The sequence below is a fragment of the Vespula vulgaris genome, chromosome 25 (assembly GCF_905475345.1).
Source record: "Vespula vulgaris chromosome 25, iyVesVulg1.1, whole genome shotgun sequence".
Classification (NCBI taxonomy): domain Eukaryota; kingdom Metazoa; phylum Arthropoda; class Insecta; order Hymenoptera; family Vespidae; genus Vespula; species Vespula vulgaris.
In genome coordinates this window covers 1,105,479-1,122,916 of record NC_066610.1, presented here as the reverse complement: position 1 = coordinate 1,122,916, position 17,438 = coordinate 1,105,479, and the positions used below count along the sequence as shown (strand labels likewise).

Here is a 17,438-nt window from a genome sequence, read left to right as displayed (position 1 = left end):
GTAAAAAAAAAAAAATGTTTTTGAACAAAGAATTCTATACACAATCCGATATTCACCTAGAAACGATATAATTATCGTCTCGAAAAATTCGTTCGTCAAATCAAAAATAATGTTGGTTTGTTTCAAGTGACTCACCTTGTATATTTATATGCTTGAACATATATATTTTTATTTGCTCGAAAAATTATTGAATGACGAACTAGCAAGAGTATTAATTAATAAAAAAAATTGTAGGATCCTTAAAGAAAAAAAAAAATAAAAGAAAAAAAGAGTATTAATGATCTCAAAATCTTGTAGAAAAAAAAAGAAATGATTCTGAATAAAAAATTCTATATACAATTCGATATTCACCTTGAAACGATATAACTATCGTCTCGAAAAATTCGTTCGTCAAATCAAAAATAATGTTGGTTTGTTTCAAGTGACTTACCCTGCATATTTATTTGCTTGAACAACGTAATGATCGTTCAGATAAATATTAACATCGAACGATAATTTCTTATATACATTAGGTCAGGAATATAACGTTATGAGAATTAACTCAGATTCTTTTTTGCTGAAGTACATGATACATCCGTCTCGTTCGAGTGACTGAAATAAACTGCGCGAGCATAAGACGGTAAGAAGGGGTGAGTTCGCACTGCGCATGCGCTTGCTAGAGAAGGGATGAAGTACTTCACGATGCAAAGATAGGGTAAGAAAATGAAATAATTGTTGGAAAGAGACACAGATGTTTAATTGTATAATACTGGCCGACAATGAAAGAAAAGTACAAAATATTATAAAAGTTTTACGGACAGTATCGTTTGCGAGACAATTTCTAAAGGTTTCAATCAAAATGAATTATTAAGAGGTTACTAGATGGGGGATTATTAGAATAGTTAATGATGTTGCGGAATTATATGGGGTTTGATGTCAGTCGATGTTAGAAAGTCACAACAGACGGAAGTATGCTTTTGAGAGAGGAACGTTATGTCGACAACGAGTATTACGTTTACAATCGTTTATTATTTCGAATCCTTGGATTATGGGACTATCGAACATCGTTCAAGCAACTTTTTTATGTTTGCTTCTTAAATATTTTGATAGTCGTCGGTTCACTTAATCAGGTAAGTGTCATTTACTTGGACAATCTATAATTATTTTTACATGATTTTTTAATAAAATAAATTATATTGTATATTACTTAAAAACATGGTACCAATTATACACACAACAATATTATGGGTTTGTTTACCTAGATTTATTATCTGATAATGTCGGAAAGAAAATTAAATTCGATCGCCAAATTATTGGAAACGACTTTGCCTACACTATGCTTCGGATCTTGCTATTACAATTTATTGTCGAATGGTGGAATTGTCTGTACTTCGTTAATAACGATCTCTTTTCTATTCCGTAGACGTTTATAAAAATCAATTGAACGTAACTATTTAAAACTTTCAGATGAAGAAAATTTTTTATCGTATTAATCGAGATTGGGATGTTCTGGCAAACAAGCCAGAATTAACAATATTGAAAAAATATGCCGATGTAAGTAGTTTCTGTACAGTTACAATCGCAAGTAAGTAAAATATGATAGAAACAAACGTCGTGATTATCGTTGTGAATATTTATTAATGCTTTCATCCTTTTAGTCAACTTTTATCTGTATGTCGGATTTTTGATCTTTCCATCTTTGATAAGTAACTTTCAATACATTTTTGGTTTAATAAATGAAAATGAATTGGTAATACCAGTTGTTATTGATTATGCCAAGAAAAATCATATGTTATATTACATTGTACTTTCGTTTCAATATGTAGTTATAGTTATTCTATGTACGGTAGGAGTTGCTAACTATTCAATGTTTATAGCAGTAATACAGCACGCTTGTGCACTGTTTAACATCGTTGAGTGAGTAATCACTAAATATCATGTAATTTTTATAAGTTGTTAATAAGCATTTTGTAGTATCGTGTATTTGTTATAGGTGGAGAGTAAATGAAAGATTTAAAAAAAATTTACATAATTTCGATAACATCAATAGTAGTATCGAATTAGCAGAGGAAAACAAATGGATAGTCGATATCATAGAATACTATACTAAAGCGATCGAGTTTGTATCTTTATTTGGCAAGGTCATTTGTAAATTATTGATAGCTTCATTTATATTAATTTTTTCTTTCGCATATTTCAAGATTTGTCGATTTAATAAAATTATTTTACGAAGCAATACATTTGTTCGAAGTTTTCTTGGCGTTAATTTTTATTATGGTAGATTATTTTTACGTGAGTAAGATATTTTTTAAGAGAGAAAAAAATAAAGAAAATATATCAAATTCCTATGTACTTATTCACTTTATCGAAAATGATTAGAATTTTTTTTTCTAGATATTTCAGGTGATTTCCTTCGAGGTAACGAAAACAGAAGGTTTAACAAATATTTGTTACGTAATTGCATGTCTTTTGGTAATTTATGCTTACTTTTATTTCGGACAAAAATTAATAAACCACAACGACAACGTGTTTATAACATTGTAAGTATTTTTATTTAGTTTGGAGGAATCAGATTTCTTTCATAATTGATATAATCGAAGGAATTGATTTTATCAATTCAATAATATTTTGTATTATATGATCGATGTTAGATGATATACCTGTTATGTAAAATTAATTGCTTTTTTTTGCAGTTGTCAAATTCCGTTTTATTCGTTATCATTGAAAACGCAAAAAATTTTACTTCTTTTGATAATGAAGAGTATGAGGCAATGCAATCTATCTTTTGAGGGATTTAAAGAAATATCTCACGATTTATATGCATCGGTAAAGAATTCGAATGGATACGAATGTTTCAAATTATTGATATAAATTAAATATTTTATGCTAATAGAAATTTTTTTTAACAGTTAATGCGATCGTCATTCTCATTCGCTATGGTATTTTATAACTTGCAATGAATTTAATTAAAGAAAGAAATGCTATATTATGGTTCTTGATTATAAAGGGATGTAGAAATGCAATACAACTGTTGTTTTATAATTATCGAAAATTGATTAATAGAATATTAAATACATGAAAGAATTTATCTTTCACATATTAATTTCTAATGTTTCTGTTTGTATATTTAATATGTGGAATGTATAACAACACTTTGTGCTTAATTAAGGGCTATTAAATTTTTTGATCGATTAATTTCAGTAAAGAGAAGTGGTTGTAAGAAGAAGAATACTGTTTGCATGAATTTGAATAAAATAATAATTATGAAATAACGTTATTTTAAACAATTATAAAACACTTGAATAATAATTCTCGAATACTTTTGTGTAGAAATATATATATATATATACATATTTTGAGTGTACATATTGATGTTTTAAAATTTCAGAGATGATGAACAAATATATGAACACAAATATTAAATAAGAAATTATATTTTGAAGATATATATATATATATATATATATATATATATCACATCTTAATTATATATATATTAATTTATATATATATATAAATTATATATATTATATACATACACTTTTAAGAAACTTTTCTGCAAAAGAAAAAAAGATGCAATTGATGAAAAAACGAGGAAAAAATAAAAAAATATGGAGTTCAACATGAAGAAGTACTGGAAAATAAATGATCTCATTAAAAAATTCTTTTCACTATCCGAAATTTCATTTCAAATAGTATAACTACTGTCCTTAATATTTTCTCCATCAAACTGAAAATAATAACGTTGGCCTGTTTGAAGTGACACATCCTGCTAATATGTTCGATCAAACAAATTAAAAAATGTTCAAATGGATATGAATAACAAACGATCAATTATTATCACACTTATTAACATTGAAATGATAAGAATATAACGCTGACGTGCTAAGGATTAACTCAGATTTTTTTTTTCTTTATTGAAGTACATGATACGTCTGTCTCGTTCGAGTAACAAAAATAAACTGTGGGAGAGTACGACGATAAGGAGGGGTGGGTTTGCAACGCGCATGCGCTTGCTGGAGAAGGGATGAGATACTTTACGATGCAAAGGTAGGGTAAGAAAATGAAATAATTATCGGGAAGTGACGCAGGTGTTTAATTGTATAATACTGACCGAAAATGTAAGAAAGGTATAAAATATTGCAAAAGTTTTACGGACTGTATCGATTGCAAAACAATTTCTAAGGGTTACGTTAGAAATGAATGGTTAAGAGTTTATTAGAAGGGGAATGAATAGAATATTTAATGATCTTTCGTGTGTAAACATTGAGGGTTGAAGTCAGTCGCTGTTAGAAAGTTACAACAGACGGAAGTATGCTTTTGAGAGAGGAAGACTATGTCGATAACAAGTATTATGTTTACAACTGTCTATTATTTAGAATGCTTGGATTGTGGGACTATCGAACATCGTTTAAGAAACTTCTTTACGTTTGCTTCCTAAATTTTGTCATAGTCATCTGTGCACTTAATCAGGTAAGTGTCATTTATTTGGACATTATATAATTATTTTTATATGAGTCTTTAATAGAATCAATTATATTGTATGTTATTGAAAAACATGATATAAATTTAAACAATATTATGGGTTTGTTTACCTAGATATATTATCTGATAATATCAGAAAAAAAATTAGATTCGGTCGCCAAATTGTTACAAACGACCTTGCCCATATTATCCTTTGGATCAAGCTATTACAACTTACTGTCGAACGGTGCAATTGTTTGTACTTCGTTAAACATTATTTGTTTTTTATTCCAATTATAAATAACACGTGCTATTGTTACATTAATCAATTTTTAGATGAGAAACATTCTACACAGAGTCAAATGCGATTGGAACGATCTTGCTAACAAACCGGAGTTAGTAATATTGAAAAAATATGCTCATTTAAGCAGACTTTGTACGGTTATTATCGCCAGTATGGTTGAAATAACATAATAAATGTAAAATAAACGTTAAAACACATCATTGTTTTAACGTCTGGTATAAATATTCATTATAAATTTTAATTAATGCTTTTCTAATTTTCAGTCTCGTTTTATACTTACATGGTTTTTTTGATATTTCCATCTTTGTTGAGAATATGTCAATACACTTTTGGTATGGTAAATCAAAGTGAACTGATTTTACCACTGAATAATAGTTATTTAACGAAAAACAAAATATATTATTTCGCGGGTGTTTCTATCGAATATGTAATTATTCTTGCGATATCCACGATTGGAATTGCTAATTATTCGATGTTTATAGCAGTGATACAGCATTCTTGTGCGCTGTTTAACATCGTTGTGTGAGTAATCAATAAGGACGATAGAAATATTATTCGACAGAAGAATCTGCCGTTTGCAATGATAAGCAATTTGCAGCTTCTTTGATTCATTATAGATGGAGAATAAATGAAAAATTTAAAACGGAACCATATAGTTTCTATTGTGCCAATAGTGAAGCTGAATTAGCTGAAGAAAACGAGTGGATCATCGGTACCATAAAATTTTATAATAACGCAATCGAGTTTGTATCATATTTTATAAATCCACGATAAATCTTAATTATATATAAAATTTTTTATTTAAGAATATTGATATTAACGTTTGAATATTTTGTCTTTTGATTTATTTCAAGATTTGTCAAATTGATTAAATTGTTTTACGAGACAATACAACTCTTTGTGATGTTCATAGCGTCGATTTCTGTGATGTTAGATTATTTTTATGTAAGTAATCGTTAGATATTATTTTTATGTATGTATTTAACAAAAAAATGTTAATTTTTAATACATGCCTGTATAGTATCGTGGAAGAATATTTAGAAAAATAATTTTTTCCTTAGATGGTCCAACTATTTTCCTTCGAGATAAAACACACTGAAGGTTTGGCAAATACATGTTATGTTATCACATGTTTTTTTCTGATATATATTTATTTTTATTTTGGGCAAAAATTAATAGATCACAGCGCGAACGTATTTACAACATTGTATGTGTATTTATATGGTCGAGTGTTTACAATTTCGTGCGGTTTGCGGTTCTTATTAAATACACATTATCATATTGTTTCTTGTTTCGTTATTAAATGGAACAAATATGATAATTTTCTTTTTCCTAACAAATTCCGAATGAAACATGAAAAGATCAGAGACCGCAAAGTAGGAATCGAACAAAACCTTGATTCAGACTTTTTATTTTTGGGAAAGAAGAAATTCGATCTTTTTTCATATTCGATCAATCCGCACGAATTTATTAACGAATAATTATTGAATAATTATTTTTTATTATCCTATCGTATCTTTAAAATACAATATGTATTATGTAATATCATTTATTTTCTTTCCAGTTGTCAAATTCCATTTTATTTGTTATCGTTGAAAACGCAAAAGATGTTACTTATTTTGATAATGAACAGCATGAGAATATGTAATCTCTCCGTGGTGGGTGTAAAAGAAATATCGCACGACATGTTTGCTTTGGTAAAAAAATTTTATACATATATAGATATATGTAGACTTTGATCTGAATTAAATTTATTACTCTAATCGTTGTCTGTCTTAATAGTTAATGCGCTCGTCATTTTCATTCGCTATGGTATTGTTTAAATTGCAATAAATATAAATGAGGAAGAATACTGTTTGATGACCGATGGCTGTACAATGGTATACAAATACAGTTAAATAGTTGTTTTCTTTTTCTGAAATGTTCGTTACTTCTACACTTACTTTCCTCTTTCCTAAAACAGAAGGTTTTACATTTCTCTATGTATTATCATTATAATGAATCACAAATTTTAGTGTTTCATTATTGACGCATATATTTTAGGATTGATTAATTTCAGTAAAACTCTCTGTTATCAATAAATAGCGTTAATTACTATTCATTTTTTCTGAAATCCTGACGAATGAAATTAATTTTTCTACATGGAAAATATTTGTTTTATTTGAAATAATTTATCAATTGTCATTATATGTAAATATTTTGCTAAAAAGAATCCTCATCACCTTGAAATCTCGGAGAATAAATGATCTGGTTAAAAAATTCTTTCTACTATTCGATCAGTATAAGTATATATATAACAGTTACACATTTTCCTCATAAAACCGAAAATAACGCTGGCTTATTTCAAGTAACTTACCTTGAAAATTTGTTTATCCTGACAAACGAATGATTGTTCAGATGATATTAATATCGAACGATCATTTATTATCACTCTTGTTAATATTGAAACGGTTGGAATATAACATTGATATGTTAAGTACTAATTTCATTTTTTTTTTTGTTGAAGTCCAGGACACATCCGTCACGTTCGAATGACAAAAGCAAACTGCGTGAGAATATGACGGTAAGGAGGGGTGCGTTTGCAACGCGCTTGCGCTTGCTGGAGAAGGGATGAAATACTTTACGATGCAAAGGTAGGGTAACAAAATGAAATAATTGTCGGGAAGTGACGCAGGTGTTTAATTGTATAATACTGACCGAAAATGTAAGAAAGGTATAGAATATTGCAAAAGTTTTACGGACTGTATCGATTGCAAAACAATTTCTAAGGGTTACGTTAGAAATGAATGGTTAAGAGTTTATTAGAAGGGGAATGAATAGAATATTTAATGATCTTTCGTGTGTAAACATTGAGGGTTGAAGTCAGTCGCTGTTAGAAAGTTACAACAGACGGAAGTATGCTTTTGAGAGAGGAAGACTATGTCGATAACAAGTATTATGTTTACAACTGTCTATTATTTAGAATGCTTGGATTGTGGGACTATCGAACATCGTTTAAAAAACTTCTTTACGTTTGCTTCCTAAATTTTGTCATAGTCATCTGTGCACTTAATCAGGTAAGTGTCATTTATTTGGACATTATATAATTATTTTTATATGAGTCTTTAATAGAATCAATTATATTGTATGTTATTGAAAAACATGATATAAATTTAAACAATATTATGGGTTTGTTTACCTAGATATATTATCTGATAATATCAGAAAAAAAATTAGATTCGGTCGCCAAATTGTTACAAACGACCTTGCCCATATTATCCTTTGGATCAAGCTATTACAACTTACTGTCGAACGGTGCAATTGTTTGTACTTCGTTAAACATTATTTGTTTTTTATTCCAATTATAAATAACACGTGCTATTGTTACATTAATCAATTTTTAGATGAGAAACATTCTACACAGAGTCAAATGCGATTGGAACGATCTTGCTAACAAACCGGAGTTAGTAATATTGAAAAAATATGCTCATTTAAGCAGACTTTGTACGGTTATTATCGCCAGTATGGTTGAAATAACATAATAAATGTAAAATAAACGTTAAAACACATCATTGTTTTAACGTCTGGTATAAATATTCATTATAAATTTTAATTAATGCTTTTCTAATTTTCAGTCTCGTTTTATACTTACATGGTTTTTTTGATATTTCCATCTTTGTTGAGAATATGTCAATACACTTTTGGTATGGTAAATCAAAGTGAACTGATTTTACCACTGAATAATAGTTATTTAACGAAAAACAAAATATATTATTTCGCGGGTGTTTCTATCGAATATGTAATTATTCTTGCGATATCCACGATTGGAATTGCTAATTATTCGATGTTTATAGCAGTGATACAGCATTCTTGTGCGCTGTTTAACATCGTTGTGTGAGTAATCAATAAGGACGATAGAAATATTATTCGACAGAAGAATCTGCCGTTTGCAATGATAAGCAATTTGCAGCTTCTTTGATTCATTATAGATGGAGAATAAATGAAAAATTTAAAACGGAACCATATAGTTTCTATTGTGCCAATAGTGAAGCTGAATTAGCTGAAGAAAACGAGTGGATCATCGGTACCATAAAATTTTATAATAACGCAATCGAGTTTGTATCATATTTTATAAATCCACGATAAATCTTAATTATATATAAAATTTTTTATTTAAGAATATTGATATTAACGTTTGAATATTTCGTCTTTTGATTTATTTCAAGATTTGTCAAATTGATTAAATTGTTTTACGAGACAATACAACTCTTTGTGATGTTCATAGCGTCGATTTCTGTGATGTTAGATTATTTTTATGTAAGTAATTGTTAGATATTATTTTTATGTAGGTATTTAACAAAAAAAAAATGTTAATTTTTAATACATAACTGTATTATATTTTCATAGATAATTGTATCATATGAAAAGTCGAGAAATGTAGTATTAAAATAATAGAAATTTTTTCTCTAGATGTCCCAGCTATTTTCTTTCGAGGTAAACAAAACTGAAGGTTTAAAAAATATTTGTTATATTATTGGAAGTATTTTGCTGATATATCTTTATGCATATCTTGGACAGAAATTAATAAATCACAGTGCGGACGTATTTTTAGCATTGTAGGTATACTTATTTGGTTGCATATCTATAATTTCGTGCCTTTATAGTTTTTATTAAATACACATTCTTTTTTCGTTATTAGATGGAACAATTATGGTAATTTTTTTTTGTATCAAATTCTAAATGAATTGATTATGAAAACGTAAAAGACCGCAAGCTAAGAATTGATCAAAATTTTAATCGAGAATTTTTATTTGGGAAAAGTAGAAATTCGATTTTTTGTTTATATTAGATCAGTCGACACTGATTTATATACTTAGTGAATGATTATTTTATTTATTATCTTACCGTATCTTTAAAACACAATATGTATTATGTAATATCATTTATTTTCTTTCCAGTTGTCAAATTCCATTTTATTTGTTATCGTTGAAAACGCAAAAGATGTTACTTATTTTGATAATGAACAGCATGAGAATATGTAATCTCTCCGTGGTGGGTGTAAAAGAAATATCGCACGACATGTTTGCTTTGGTAAAAAAATTTTATACATATATAGATATATGTAGACTTTGATCTGAATTAAATTTATTACTCTAATCGTTGTCTGTCTTAATAGTTAATGCGCTCGTCATTTTCATTCGCTATCGTATTGTTTAAATTGCAATAAATATAAATGAGGAAGAATACTGTTTGATGACTGATGGCTGTACAATGGTATACAAATACAGTTGAATAGTTGTTTTCTTTTTCTGAAATGTTAGTTACTTCTACATTTACTTTCCTCTTTCCTAAAAAAGAAGCTTTCGTATTTCTCTGTATATTATCATTACAATGAATCGCAAATTTTAGTGTTTCCTTATTGATAAATAAATTTTAGAATTAATTAATTTCAGCAATACTATCTTTCAAGAATAATTAGAAGAGGTGCTCTGTCATATTAGTAACCATGTTTCCTAAATTCTTCACGAATGAAAATATTTTTTTACGTTGCATGGTTTTCCTTTTCTTTGAAATGATTCAACATTTGGCATCATTTGGAAAAATTCTATGGTCTCATTAAAAAAAATACTCATCACGATTAAAATTTCAGAAAATTGATGATTTCGTTAAAAAATAGTTTTCACTATTCGAAATTCAATTTGATGAAATACAATTATTATACATAGACTATTCTCCATTAAACCGAAAATATTGACCTGTTTCAAGAGACTCACCGTGCAAATTTGTTTATTCAAACAAACGAAAAATTGTCCGGATGGATCGATCATTTATCATCCCTCTTGTTAACATTGAGTATTAATTACTAACTTAATATTTTTGCTGAAGTCCAGAACACGTCCGTCCCATTCGAGTGACGAAAGTAAACTGTAAGAGAATGGGTCGATAACAAGGGGTGAGATCGCAATGCGCATGCGCTTGCTGGAGAAGGGATGCAGTACTTTAATATGCAAAAATGGGGTAAGATTCTGAAATAATCGTTGCATAGATACACAGGTTTTTAATTGTATAATATTGGCCGACAATGTAAGAAAGGTATAGCAAGTTATAGAAATTTTAAAAAGATAATATCTAAACTGTTCAATTATACTGAACTATTAAGAAGTCACTGAAATAGTAATTAGAATATATAATGAAGCTATGGGAGAATGGGGTTGGTGTCAATCGATGTTAGGAAGTCAAATCAGTCGTCAGTATGAATTTGAAAGAGGAAGACTATATAGACAACGAGTATTATACTTACAATCGTCGGTTTTTTCGGATCCTTGGATTATGGCAATATCAAACATCGTATAAACATCTAATGTACGTCTCTTTCATTATTCTTATGATAGCTATTGCATTTATACAAAGCGTAAGTATCTTTGAGCAATCTAAGATTAATTAAATTTATAAAATTTTTCCTGATGAAACGAATTATACTTAGTATGATTTATAACAAAATTTACAAATTGTTTATTAAATATAAATAATGATACAGCGGTTTCGTATTTTTAATTTAGATTTATACGCTAATAATGTCAGAAAAAAAATTAAAATCGATTGCCAAATTGTTGGAAATGATCCTTCCCATATTATGCTTCGGATCTTGTTATTATAATTTATTGTCGAATGGTGCAATTGTTCGTATTTCGTCAAATATTATTTGTCTTTTAATTCGATTATAAGCAACAAGTGTTATCGTTACACTAATCAATTTTTAGATGAGAAACATTCTACATAGAATCAAATGCGATTGGAACGATCTTGCTAATAAACCAGAATTAGTTATACTGAAAAAATATGCTCATTTAAGCAGACTTTGTACGGTTATTATCGCTAGTACGGTTAAATTAACTTGGACACGTTATTATTGTTTTAATGTCTGATATAAATATTCATTATAAGTTTTAATTAGTGCTTTTATACTTTTTCAGTCTCGTTTTATATGTATAATGCCTTTTTGATATTTCCATCTTTATTGAAGATTGCTCAATACACTTTTGGTGCGATAAATCAAAGTGAATTAATATTACCATTCTATATTAATTATTTAATGAGAAATCAATTATATTATTTCGCGGGAGTTTTTATAGAATGTGTAATTATTCTTATAATATCCACTATTGGTATTGCTAATTATTCGATGTTTGTAGCGATTATACAGCATTCCTGTGCACTGTTTAACATCGTTGTGTGAGTAATCGATAAGAATGGTAGAAATATTATTCGATTGAAAAATTTGTTATTTGCAATGACAAGCAATTTGCAATTGGTTTGATTCGTTACAGGTGGAGAGTAAATGAAAGATTTAAAATGGAACCTAATAATATCTATTATACCAATAGTGACGTTGAATTAGTTGAGGAAAACGAGTGGATGATCGGTACCATAAAATTTTATAATAACGCAATCGAGTTTGTATCACATTTTATAAATCCACGATAAATCTTGATTATATATAAAATGATTAATTTACGAATATTGATTTTAACGTTTGAATATATCGTTTTCGGACTTACTTGAAGATTTGTCAATTTGATTAAATTGTTTTATGAGGCGATACAACTGTTTACAGTTTTATTAGCATCGCTTTTTATCATGGTAGTTTATTTTTATGTAAGTAATCATTATATATTATTTTTATGTAAGTATATAAGAAAGAAATGTTACATTTTGATATAAAACTGTATCGTATCGTGAAAAATTGAGAAATATAGAAGAATGATTTTTTGTTCAGATGTTCCAACTATTTTCCTTGGATATGACCAAAACTGAGGGTCTGACAAATATTTGTTATATTATCGCATGTATTGTGGTAATATATGTTTATTTTTATCTTGGACAAAAATTAATAGATCACAGCGTGGATGTATTTATAGCATTGTATGTATATTTATTTGGTTGTTTGTTTATACATTATAATATTATGTATGTTTATACATATTATAATATTTCTTGTTTCGTTAGTAAATGGAATGAACATGGTAATTTTTTTTTCTAATAATTTTTGAATTTGGTACGAAATGATCACAGGTCGCAAGCTAAGAATAAAACGAAATCTTGTTTAAGACTTTTTTATTTTTGAGAAAGAAGGAATTCGATCTTTTTTCATATTCGATTAATCCGCACGAATTTATTAACGAATAATTACTGAATAATTATTTTTTTATTATCCTATCGTATCTTTGAAATACAATATGTATTATGTAATATCATTCATTTTCTTTCCAGTTGTCAAATTCCATTTTATTTGTTATCGTTGAAAACGCAAAAGATGTTACTTATTTTGATAATGAACAGCATGAGAATATGTAATCTCTCCGTGGTGGGTGTGAAAGAAATATCGCACGATATGTTTGCTTCGGTAAAAAATTTTATACATATATAGATATATGTAGACTTTGATCTGAATTAAATTTATTACACTAATCGTTTTCTGTCTTAATAGTTAATACGCTCATCATTTTCATTTGCTATGGTATTGTTTAAATTGCAATAAATATAAATGAGGAAGAATACTCTCTGATGGCCGATGGCTGTACAATACTATCTAAATACAGTTAAATTGTTGTTTTCTATTCCTTAATAATATTTATTTATTAATATTCCTTTCCCTTTCATGAAAAAAAGATTTTACATTACTCTATATATTATCATTAAAATAAATTGCAGATCTTAGTGTTTCCTAATTGACAGATAATTTTTAAAATCGATTTATTTCAGCAAAACTATCTTTTAGTAATAACTAGAAGATGTACCCTGTCAAAGTTGCGTTAATTACTAACCATTTTTCCTGAATTCTTCATGAATGAAATCATTTTTTACGTTGCACGCTTTTCTATTTTTCTTTGGAATGATTCAACAATTGGCATCATTTGCAAAAATTCTATGGTCACAATAAAAAAAATATTCATCACAATTGCAGTCACAGAAAATTGATGATTTCGTTAAAAAATTGTTTTCACTATTCGAAATTCAATTTGATGAAATATAATTATTATACATAGACTATTCTCCATTAAACCGAAAATATTGACCTGTTTCAAGAAACTCACCGTGCAAATTTGTTTATTCAAACAAACGAAAAATTGTTCGGATGGATCGATCATTTATCATCCCTCTTGTTAACATTGAGTATTAATTACTAACTTAATTTTTTTGCTGAAGTCCAGAACACGTCCGTCCCATTCGAGTGACGAAAGTAAACTGTAAGAGAATGGGTCGATAACAAGGGGTGAGATCGCAATGCGCATGCGCTTGCTGGAGAAGGGATGCAGTACTTTAATATGCAAAAATGGGGTAAGATTCTGAAATAATCGTTGGATAGATACACAGGCTTTTAATTGTATAATATTGGTCGACAATGTAAGAAAGGTATAGCAAGTTATAGAAATTTTAAAAAGATAATATCTAAACTGTTCAATTATACTGAACTATTAAGAAGTCACTGAAATAGTAATTAGAATATATAATGAAGCTATGGGAGAATGGGGTTGGTGTCAATCGATGTTAGGAAGTCAAATCAGTCGTCAGTATGAATTTGAAAGAGGAAGACTATATAGACAACGAGTATTATACTTACAATCGTCGGTTTTTTCGGATTCTTGGATTATGGCAATATCAAACATCGTATAAACATCTAATTTACGTTCTTTTCATTATTCTTATGATAGCCCTTGGATTTATAGTAAACGTGTGTCCGACCATTTTATTATTAATTAAATAGATATAATTTTTCGGAATGAAACGTATTATACTTGGAATAATCTATAAAATATATTACACATTGTTTATAAAATATAAGTAATAATACAGCGGTTTCGTATTTTTAATTTAGATTTATACGCTAATAATGTCAGATAGAAAATTAAAATCGATTGCCAAATTGTTGGAAATGACCCTTTCCACATTATGCTTCGGATCTTGTTATTATAATTTATTGTCGAATGGTGCAATTGTTCGTATTTCGTTAAATATTATTTGTCTTTTAATTCGATTATAAGCAACAAGTGTTATCGTTACATTAATCAATTTTTAGATGAGAAACATTCTACATAGAGTCAAATGCGATTGGAACGATCTTGCTAACAAACCAGAATTAGTTATACTGAAAAAATATGCTCATTTAAGCAGACTTTGTACGGTTATTATCGCTAGTACGGTTAAATTAACTTGAACACGTTATTATTGTTTTAATGTCTGATATAAATATTCATTATAAGTTTTAATTAGTGCTTTTATACTTTTTCAGTCTCGTTTTATATGTATAATGCCTTTTTGATATTTCCATCTTTATTAAAGATTGCTCAATACACTTTTGGTGCGATAAATCAAAGTGAATTAATATTACCAATCCATATTAATTATTTAATGAAAAATCAAATATATTATTTGTCGGGAGTTTCTATACAATATATAATTATTCTTATAATATCCACCATTGGAATTGCTAATTATTCGATGTTTGTAGCGATTATACAGCATTCCTGTGCGCTGTTTAACATCGTTGTGTGAGTAATCGATAAGAATGGTAGAAATATTATTCGATTGAAAAATTTGTTATTTTCAATGACAAGCAATTTGCAATTGGTTTGATTCGTTACAGGTGGAGAGTAAATGAAAGATTTAAAATGGAACCTAATAATATCTATTACACCAATAGTGACGTTGAATTAGTTGAGGAAAACGAGTGGATGATCGGTACCATAAAATTTTATAATAACGCAATCGAGTTTGTATCACATTTTATAAATCTACGATAAATCTGAATTATTTATAAAATTTGTAATTTAAGAATATTGATATTAACGTTTGGATATTTCGGCTTTTAATTTATTTCAAGATTTGTCAATTTGATTAAATTGTTTTACGAGACACTGCAAGTGTTTACGACGTTCTTAGCATCGATTGCTATCATGATAGATTATTTTTATGTAAGTAATTATTAGAGATTTTTTTTCACCTAAATATTTAACAATTAAAAAAAATTTCTTTAACCTTAAAACATGACCGTATCGTATCGCGAAGAGTTTTATAGAAATATAATTTTTTCTTTAGATGTTCCAACTCTTTTCCTTGGGGATTACCAAAACTGAGGGTTTGACAAACATATGTTATGTTATCGCATGTGTTTTTCTGATATATGTTTATTTTTATCTTGGACAAAAATTAATAGATCACAGCGCGAACGTATTTATAGCATTGTACGTGTATTTATTTGGACGAATATCTACAAGTTCTTGCGGTTTACGGTTCTTATTAAATATACATTTTCATATTGTTTCTTGTTTCGTTTATTAGATGCAACAAATATGGTAATTTTTTTTTTCCGAACAAATTCCTAGTCATGAATAGATCAAAGTCCACAAGCTAAGAATTGATCGAAATATTGATCGAGACTTTTTATTTCCGCGAAAGAAAAAATTCCATCATTTCTTTTCATTTTCGATCAATCCGCACGAATTTGTGTACCTACTGAATAATTAAGTAACACTGATGTATATACTTAGTGAATGATCATTTTTTTTTATTATTTTATGATATCTTTGAAATATGATATGTGTTATGTAATATCATTTGTGTTTTTTTTGCAGTTGTCAAATTCCATTTTACTTGTTATCATTGAAATCGCAAAAGATGTTACTTATTTTGACAATGAACAGCATGAAAATATGTAATCTAACTGTGATGGGTGCAAAAGAAATATCGCACGATATGTTTGCTTCGGTAACAAATTTTATATATTTTTTATTTTTTTTAATATTTTTTATATATTTTTTATTATTATAATTTTATTTATATATATATCTAAATATATGTGGTCTTTGATCTGCATTAAATTAATTGTACTAATCGTTGTCTGTTTTAATAGTTAATGCGCACATCATTTTCATTCGCTATGGTATTGTTTAAGTTGCAATAAATATGAACGAGGAAGAATACTGTTTGATAGTCGACAATGTACAATGGTATACAAATACAATTGAATTGTTGCTTTCTTTTTCTCAAATATTAATTACATGTACATATTCTTTTCCTTTTCCTAAAAAAAAAAAAAAAAAAAAGGTTTCACATTTCTTTGCTTATTATCATTACAATAAATCGCAAATCTTATTGACAAATAAATTTCCAGATTGATTAATTTCAGCAAAACTATCTTTCAGCACTCAATAAAAGACCAGTCTAATTAATAACCATTTTTTTCAGAATTCTTCGTGAATGAAATCACTTTTTCACGCTGAACACTTTCCCATTTATATGAAATTATTCAACAATTGGCATTATTTGCAAAGATTCTATGGTTTCATAAAAATAATACTCATCACATTGAAAGTTCAGAAGATCAATGTTTTCTTTTAAAAATTCTTCAGACTATTCAAAATTCAATTTGATACAGTATAATTATTACACGTACACTATTCTCGGATTGAACCGAAAATAATGTTGGCTTGTTTCAAGAGACTCACCCTGTAAATTTGTTTGCTCGATCGTACGAAGAATCGTTCAGATCGATCATTTATTATCATTCTTGTTAACATTGAATATTAACTACTAACTTAGTTTTTTTGCTGAAGTCCAAAACACGTTCGTCACGTTCGAGTGACTAAAATATACTGCGACAGAATGGGGTGGTAAGAAGGGGTGGGTTCGCAACGCGCATGTGCTTGCGAGA

At 28.0% G+C, this 17,438-nt stretch overlaps 1 long non-coding RNA gene across 2 annotated transcripts in view; it reads right to left on the bottom strand.

Annotated features, from left to right (window-relative positions):
• LOC127072446 (uncharacterized) overlaps positions 1 to 17,438 on the bottom strand; it is a 28,088-nt gene extending 10,650 nt beyond the window's left edge. The window contains exons 1-3 of one of the 2 annotated variants that reach the window (XR_007785433.1): positions 17,233 to 17,438; positions 14,349 to 14,533; positions 10,501 to 10,651 (exon numbers count right to left, since the gene is read on the bottom strand). This is a non-coding gene — a long non-coding RNA (uncharacterized LOC127072446). Of the gene's footprint in view, positions 1 to 10,500; positions 10,652 to 11,027; positions 11,369 to 14,348; positions 14,534 to 17,232 lie in introns of those variants that run through there. The other variant, XR_007785434.1, reaches the window with a different exon arrangement.